The 7,121-nt window shown below is 39.4% G+C and overlaps 1 long non-coding RNA gene across 1 annotated transcript; it reads left to right on the forward strand.

Moving 5' to 3' along the window:
* The first annotated feature begins 647 nt into the window (after positions 1–647).
* LOC119141085 lies at positions 648–3,629 on the forward strand. Its single transcript, XR_005101827.1, has 2 exons — positions 648–1,201; positions 2,782–3,629. It is a non-coding gene; the product is annotated as an uncharacterized LOC119141085 (long non-coding RNA).
* The last annotated feature ends 3,492 nt before the right edge of the window (positions 3,630–7,121 follow it).

Below are 7,121 nucleotides of genomic sequence, written 5' to 3' on the forward strand. Positions count from 1 at the left end.
TCACCTCACCTTTATATCTCCTCAACATCACCTCACCTTTATATCTCCTCAACATCACCTCACCTTTATATCTCCTCAACATCACCTCACCTTTATATCTCCTCAACATCACCTCACCTTTATATCTCCTCAACATCACCTCACCTTTATATCTCCTCAACATCACCTCACCTTTATATCTCCTCAACATCACCTCACCTTTATATCTCCTCAACATCACCTCACCTTTATATCTCCTCAACATCACCTCACCTTATATCTCCTCAACATCACCTCACCTTTATATCTCCTCAACATCACCTCACCTTTATATCTCCTCAACATCACCTCACCTTTATATCTCCTCAACATCACCTCACCTTTATATCTCCTCAACATCACCTCACCTTTATATCTCCTCAACATCACCTCACCTTTATATCATCTCAACATCACCTCACCTTTATATCTCCTCAACATCACCTCACCTTTATATCTCCTCAACATCACCTCACCTTTATATCTCCTCAACATCACCTCACCTTTATATCTCCTCAACATCACCTCACCTTTATATCTCCTCAACATCACCTCACCTTTATATCTCCTCAACATCACCTCACCTTTATATCTCCTCAACATCACCTCACCTTTATATCTCCTCAACATCACCTTTAAATGGCATAAAATACAGGAGTGATTAATAAACTCATTCTGTTATCATTTATTTCATGAAATTCAGTGAGAACTAGAGTCCTAGGACACTTTTAAAATCCCAACATTAAAAACAGGGAGAAAATGATCTTTTTACATATGTGTAGGGCTTGATTTTAGCGACATTTAGTAAAGTAAATGTTCAAAGTTACTTTTTTATGTGGCATAGTTAAACGTTTCCATAGTTGCATGTAATTTTACCTGATGCTTCTCAGCAAATAGGTCAACTTTAATTACCATGATGTGAATGATGAGAGTGGCGATTTTGCTTATCATAGGAACAGAGATAGTAGATAACTGCACTCACAGAAAGACAAAAGAATAGAGGTTCTTTTGTACTGTCCTGTATATTTGTTGCTGTAAGATGCTAATTGACTCTCAATGATTAGACATACCATATTCCAGAATAACACCTTTGCAGCTTGAGTGCTTGCCAGAGTATTGAATGAAGTACATTGAATAGAAGAAGGAGAAGGAAGACCCACAGAAGAAAGACAAAAGCACAAAAGTAGGAACTATATCTGCATTCATGCAATCATTTGACAGAAGTTATGTTACATTTATAAGTCTAAGCTATAGTCATCTGATCTGTTCAACACTTGGACTTCCTGCCTTCCACCCAGGGGAAGGGTGTCAGTGGTGCTGTGACCTTAGCTTGGTTTGGTTGGTTGTGGGTTTTGTTTCTTATTTGTCTTTTTTTAAATCTGGTCTTGTTATTTACTATTTTTTTTTTAATAAATCCTGTAGGACAGCTTCATAAAGAAATTCAAGCATTGTGGCTCTCAGCTTCACAGTTTGTAGAGGAAAAGACTCTGGCCAAAATTAGAGCCTGTGGTTACATAGCAAATTCAATGTTTAATGAATGCAAAATAAAATATTCTCCTTTTTATAGAAGTGTAAGTGTGCAGTTCCAATCTGTGGAAAAGCACATGTCAGCTAGTAATCACAGTTAGGAATACCTTCCTAGATTTAGTCATGCATTTAAAGAGATAATTTCTTCAAAAGCATTAGTACTAAGAAGGTTCTGTTGCCTGTGCTGTGCTTTTCTACTGTCAAAACCATAGCTGGAGCATCCGAACTGCGTGGGCCAGATTCAATGCGTACCTCAAATTTGGTACTCGAGTGTTGATGACTTGCCACTGTGTGAGAAAGTGTTTGCTGAAATCCAGCTAGAGAGGTTAATGTCTTTATATACTCAAGCACATAAATGTGGATCTTGGAGCTTTTTTTCCCTTGTAAAATAGGTGTAAACTACATTAAGGTAACCATTTTTGAAATGCTTAAATGAAGTCTTCAGTATCTAAAGTCAGGGTGGAGGGATATGTAAAATTAGGTTAATGCTACTTATATAGCTTATGTTAGGCTTAACTTGTTTCAGAGCATTAGGAGATATTCAGAATTAAACTTGATGTAGAAAAGAGGGCAGTATGAATTTAAGTATGGTTTTATTTTTAATACTGTTTTACTCAAGGGGATAGAGCTTATGTCCAAGCAAAACACAATGTCTAAATATAATGAGGTGCAGGTATAAAACTTCTATCCAAAACCCCCAACCCACTTTGATTAGATTATTTACCTCTCTATTAAGACTGTTTCTGTATTACATGCATTGGTGAACCTACTTACACAATATTCTACAAAGGAATCCAGCTACAGTTCAAAGTTTTATATGGTTTAGCATGTACATGCTCAGGCTTTACTTTGACAAGATGCTTGCTTAAATCTCATTCCAAACTCTGTAGTTGCATTAATACAATTGCTTCAAATCAGTTTGCATTAGTTTTTACAAAGGAACATTCAAAACTTTCTCATTGTCAACAGTGATGGGAAATGTTGGATGTTTTCACCCGCTGTTCAGTGTTTTTTACACTTGGATAGAAGACTATGTGAAAGAAAAGTTTAAACTTGTTTTGTGTATAGTACAAATAAAGTTCAAGATCAATTTCTTCTCACAGTCCAAAGGGAAAGTGCTCCTCCTGTATTTTACATTAATTTTATTAGACTGTCCATATTCTGTGGAAGCATGTGATTAACTTATTCTAGTCAATAATACATATATAACATAATCATTGTGTCTATTGGTTACAGAATGAATCTTTGAAGAGGTAGCTGCTTTAAATCAGATTCTTGTGAGTTGAAAGAAAACAAGGCTGAAAGTGGAATGTGTTGTGGGGAGTTCACGGTCGCTATAGAAGATGAACAGTTAAACAGGATGCTGCTTAAGATGTGGTACATGCTGGAGGCCAGTGACAATCCATATGTTTTAGCATCTAGTGAATATGAAGCAACTTGCAGAATATGCTATGGATGTTTTTCTTCAAACTAAGATTTTAATAGTTTCATCAGAAGAAAATAAACAAATGTTGCCTGACGTTTGAATAAATCACTTGGTGAACTAATAACAGCAACAATTCCAGTAGAGGATGTAGGGGATGGAGCCTATCATCCTAGTAGAAAAAGCTAGAAAAGAGTTAATAGTAGAGAGGTACAGCTTTTTTTCAGAATGCTAGTAAAATAGTATTTTCCAAATTTTTAAAGAGCTGTTTTAGTTAATTTTCTGTCAATGGTCTTACAAGCTCTTGCTGTTGAATGTCCTGTGGAATTTGTAATGTTTGTGGACCTTTACACTTAATTTTGAAGCTTTTCTCCTGTATATTGTGGCACTTTTTGCCACAGAAAAGCTAATATGACTACAGCAATTACATTTTTCATTATGTAATAAATTGTTTCTATCCAAAAATGTGTGCCATTTGGGATGGTTTGCCAATACAATTATCAAAAAGAGACTGCCCATTTTACAGGCTAAGAAGGAGGTTTTCCTCCCTTGCTGCTTCCTGACTTAGGAAGGTAGTTAGAAGTTTTGGGAGACCAGAATACCTTCCATAAGCCATTGACAAAGACCTTGAACTCTTAAAGATAAAGATGCTTATACTTTACCAGCTGACTTCATGAGACTTTGTAATGCTAACACACTGTGACCTGGGTGATTTTCAAACTAGGTTATTTGCTTTTAAACCATTATTGAAACTGGGGGGGGGGGGGGGGAGGGGCAGGCACAGAGCAATGACAGACAGATGGATGACATGACACACAACATCTCTAAGCACTTCTAAAAATCATACAAATATAAGTGGCATTATGGTTATATTACATGTGCAACTACTACACAAAGCTAACTGCATTCTTCAGCAATCAAATTGCCCCAAAGTCTTGTGCTGCTGTGCTAAGGTAACACCTGGGAGGGATGAGTGTGTCCATGGGGCAACCTGCTTGGTTTTTTTAGGTGGGGCTGGAGAGGAAGGCAGACTACAAATTTTTCTTTCTACCTTGCCTGATAATCTATTTTGACTATAAACTGTGTGCTGGGGCAGTAGCGGGTTGGGGGTCTTCCTTTCCAGTTCTGTCTGTTCATTCAGTAATCTGGTCTTTGTTATGATGGGTGAAAAGGTACCGTATACGTTACCTGTTGTAGGTGTACATTAAAACCAAACACCCCCCCTCCCCCTCAAAAAAACACAGCCCAGTGGTAACTTTGCACTAGGGACCCTAGAATGAGCGGGGATGTTGCACAACTTCAGAACTGGGAAAACTCTGTTTTCATTCCTATTGATTTAATAAAAGCTCATGTATCTTTACTCAGTTTGTAGTATGGAATGATGAAACGGAATTTTAACTTCTGAAATACATTTTCTACTCCACTAAATAATTAGCTACATAGTAAAGTACATACCTCTTTCAAGGAAGAGAGTTTGATTGATTCAATGGATCAAATTTTGTAACAACAGTTACTATAAAAATGAGATGTACTAGTGCAATGGCTATGTGAAAGTCTTGTATTGTGAGATCTCTTCAAACAAAACTGTAAAGAAAACACTGATAAGAAGCAGAGTAAAAATGCTATTTGAAATAATAGCCACTTGATAGGCAACACGAAAAATCTTATTATTAAAATAATTTCTATGCAATTCTCTTTGGAGCATAATCCCTGCCCTTTCCTGAGAAGTATTTTAAAATGAAATGAATTTGTAAAAAAAATATCCCCGGAGAGGTGTCCCCAGAGTGAACCGTACTATTGGCCAGTAATCCTGGCAAGAGGACAGCTGGATGTGTTGCAGTAACATACTGCCTGCCTTGTGAATTTGAAGTCTTTTGTGAAGAACGTGTGGTAGGCAAATTCATCTCATCCTGTTCCAAGTTTTAATTGTAGCTTGTGGTATTTTTATAAGAAGTTTAGCTCTTTCATCTGAAAGTTCTTAAATTACAAGACCGGTTGTAGCATGGATCTGGTAGCTCTGCCAATAGGTGAAAATTATTAGCAAGAATTAAATCCATTAGACTTTCATGAAGTATCTGTTTACATGCATGGTTTTCAACACTTGGGCTTCTCAACTTTCAGTCACAATACCTGAATAAGTACATTATATTAATAGAGGATTATTTCCTGGGGGGGGCAGTGGGACTATTTCCCTGTGGGTGGGTTCGTTACCCGGTGTGCAGCACCAGGTCGCACACTGAGGTGCGACATTCCTTACGTCCTTATTCTGGTTTGCACGAAGCGGGGAGCTGGGTGCCAACCCACAAATGCCCGGGTCTCCGCCTGTCAAACCGCCACACTGTTTGCACAGTTTAAAAGCATACAAAGACATCACCCCTCGCTGGTTACCAGTTACCCAGCTCCTTCATTACTCCATTTCCCATTTGTCAAATAATCCTCTCACTTCTCAGTTTGTTCACATGCTCAGTCTCAACTTCTTTTGGGCCTGGGGGGTTTCCCGAGTCGGTGGTCAGTGAGTGGGTGGTTGCGATCTGTCTCTGCCGGAGTTACCTTTCCCCTGGCTTTGCTGAGCTCCTTGCCCATGTGAGCTCCCTGCCAGCCCATCCACCCACTGGAGGGGCTCCCCTTGGGGAGCTGCTGTTCCTGAACAGAAGGATTTGCCGGTGCTTCACGATGCGCTCAGCAGGACAGGCACAGCCCTTGGAACATGAATTCGCCCTGAACAACTCGTTCGCTGCAACTGTCTCAAAGCCAAACCACCAACAACGCATTCAATCAACACATCAATCACCTGATATCAGGACCTTCAAGCAAACCCTTCAGTCTGAAGTAGTTGGTTTTCATTTGGAATAGAAACCCATTGTTTAGACCAATCATAAACTGAAATAACAGATTGGGGGCAAATTTTTAGCTGGCAGGTGTTACTGTGACACCATTGAAGGAGCTGATGATTTTATTAAGGGAGTTGGTAGGATTGGACTATTCTATTTTGAGTCCAGTACGCTGTACCAGAGGCAATGCCAAGAGGCTGTTGAAAAGACCTATCTACCACCTGAAGAGTGAAGTATGTTCATCCGTAAATCAAGCATCTTTCCAGCATCATATTCTGTCACCTTATTCCCCCAGCACATGCACTTCTGCATTTGGTAACTTGCATTACTGAGCCTAAGTAAGTCATTGTCATAAGCATGCAGTTAAGGCATCCTGGAGGAATGGAGTACTTGAATAGCATTTTAGGTAGGGACAGGTCAAGTAATGTATCTTTCTGTGTTTTTGTGAAGAGGTATGTTCAATGAATTTTCACCAATACAAAAAAAGAAAGAAAAAGGTGATGTTTCAATACACTTTTGAGTGAGAAGTTAATAGGGTTAGTATTAGCTTTTGTTAGTCCAGTTTGCTGCTGCGATACAGCTAGGCAAGGTAAAATTGTCATGGGCTGACTGCAACAGTGCAAGGACTCAGCTGGCATGTCCCTGTAGTAGGCATATGCAGGAGTTTCCTGCTGATGAATCCATTGTACTGTTAATTGTTACAATTTTAAAAATCGTTTATCAGAAAGTAAGTTACTTAGATAAATGTAGCTGTAGGCTCTGTCTTCCAGCTGTTTCTGAGTGAACACCCGAGTGACACTTAAACTGTCCTGTTCTACCTAAATATTGGCAGCTGCTGGCCAAATCGCATGGTGACAGCCTGGGGCAGCAGCCCCACTAGATCTTGCAAGAAAGACTTTGCATTGTAACTCCTGCTTTAAATACCAGATAATCCACCATTATCCACCCAGTGCATCCATACAGATTCCAGTGTGCTTGGTGTGACCTGACTATCTGGTTGCACTAATTCATCTCCTAAGTCCAGTACTACTGGACCACTGTAAAACACTAGGTGATTAACATTACTGAAGAAGCTTTAGAAATATCTTGTGCCATCTCGTGAAAAAGGAAAAAAAAAACCAAACCAGGAGTTTCCAGTGCCGGGGTGGGACCACCTGGAGTCACACCGTGCTGCTGTGCCATTTAGCAGGGTTGCTTGGGGCAGTTTTTTCTGCCCCCACACCCCTGGACCATGCTGACATGTTTGAGGGACCTCGTGTTGGCTACCACCATGTACCTCAGGTACTAGACAACAATATATCATGAGTAAAAGCTTGTTCAGA

Source organism: Falco rusticolus, chromosome Z, assembly GCF_015220075.1.
Source record: "Falco rusticolus isolate bFalRus1 chromosome Z, bFalRus1.pri, whole genome shotgun sequence".
Classification (NCBI taxonomy): Eukaryota; Metazoa; Chordata; class Aves; order Falconiformes; family Falconidae; genus Falco; species Falco rusticolus.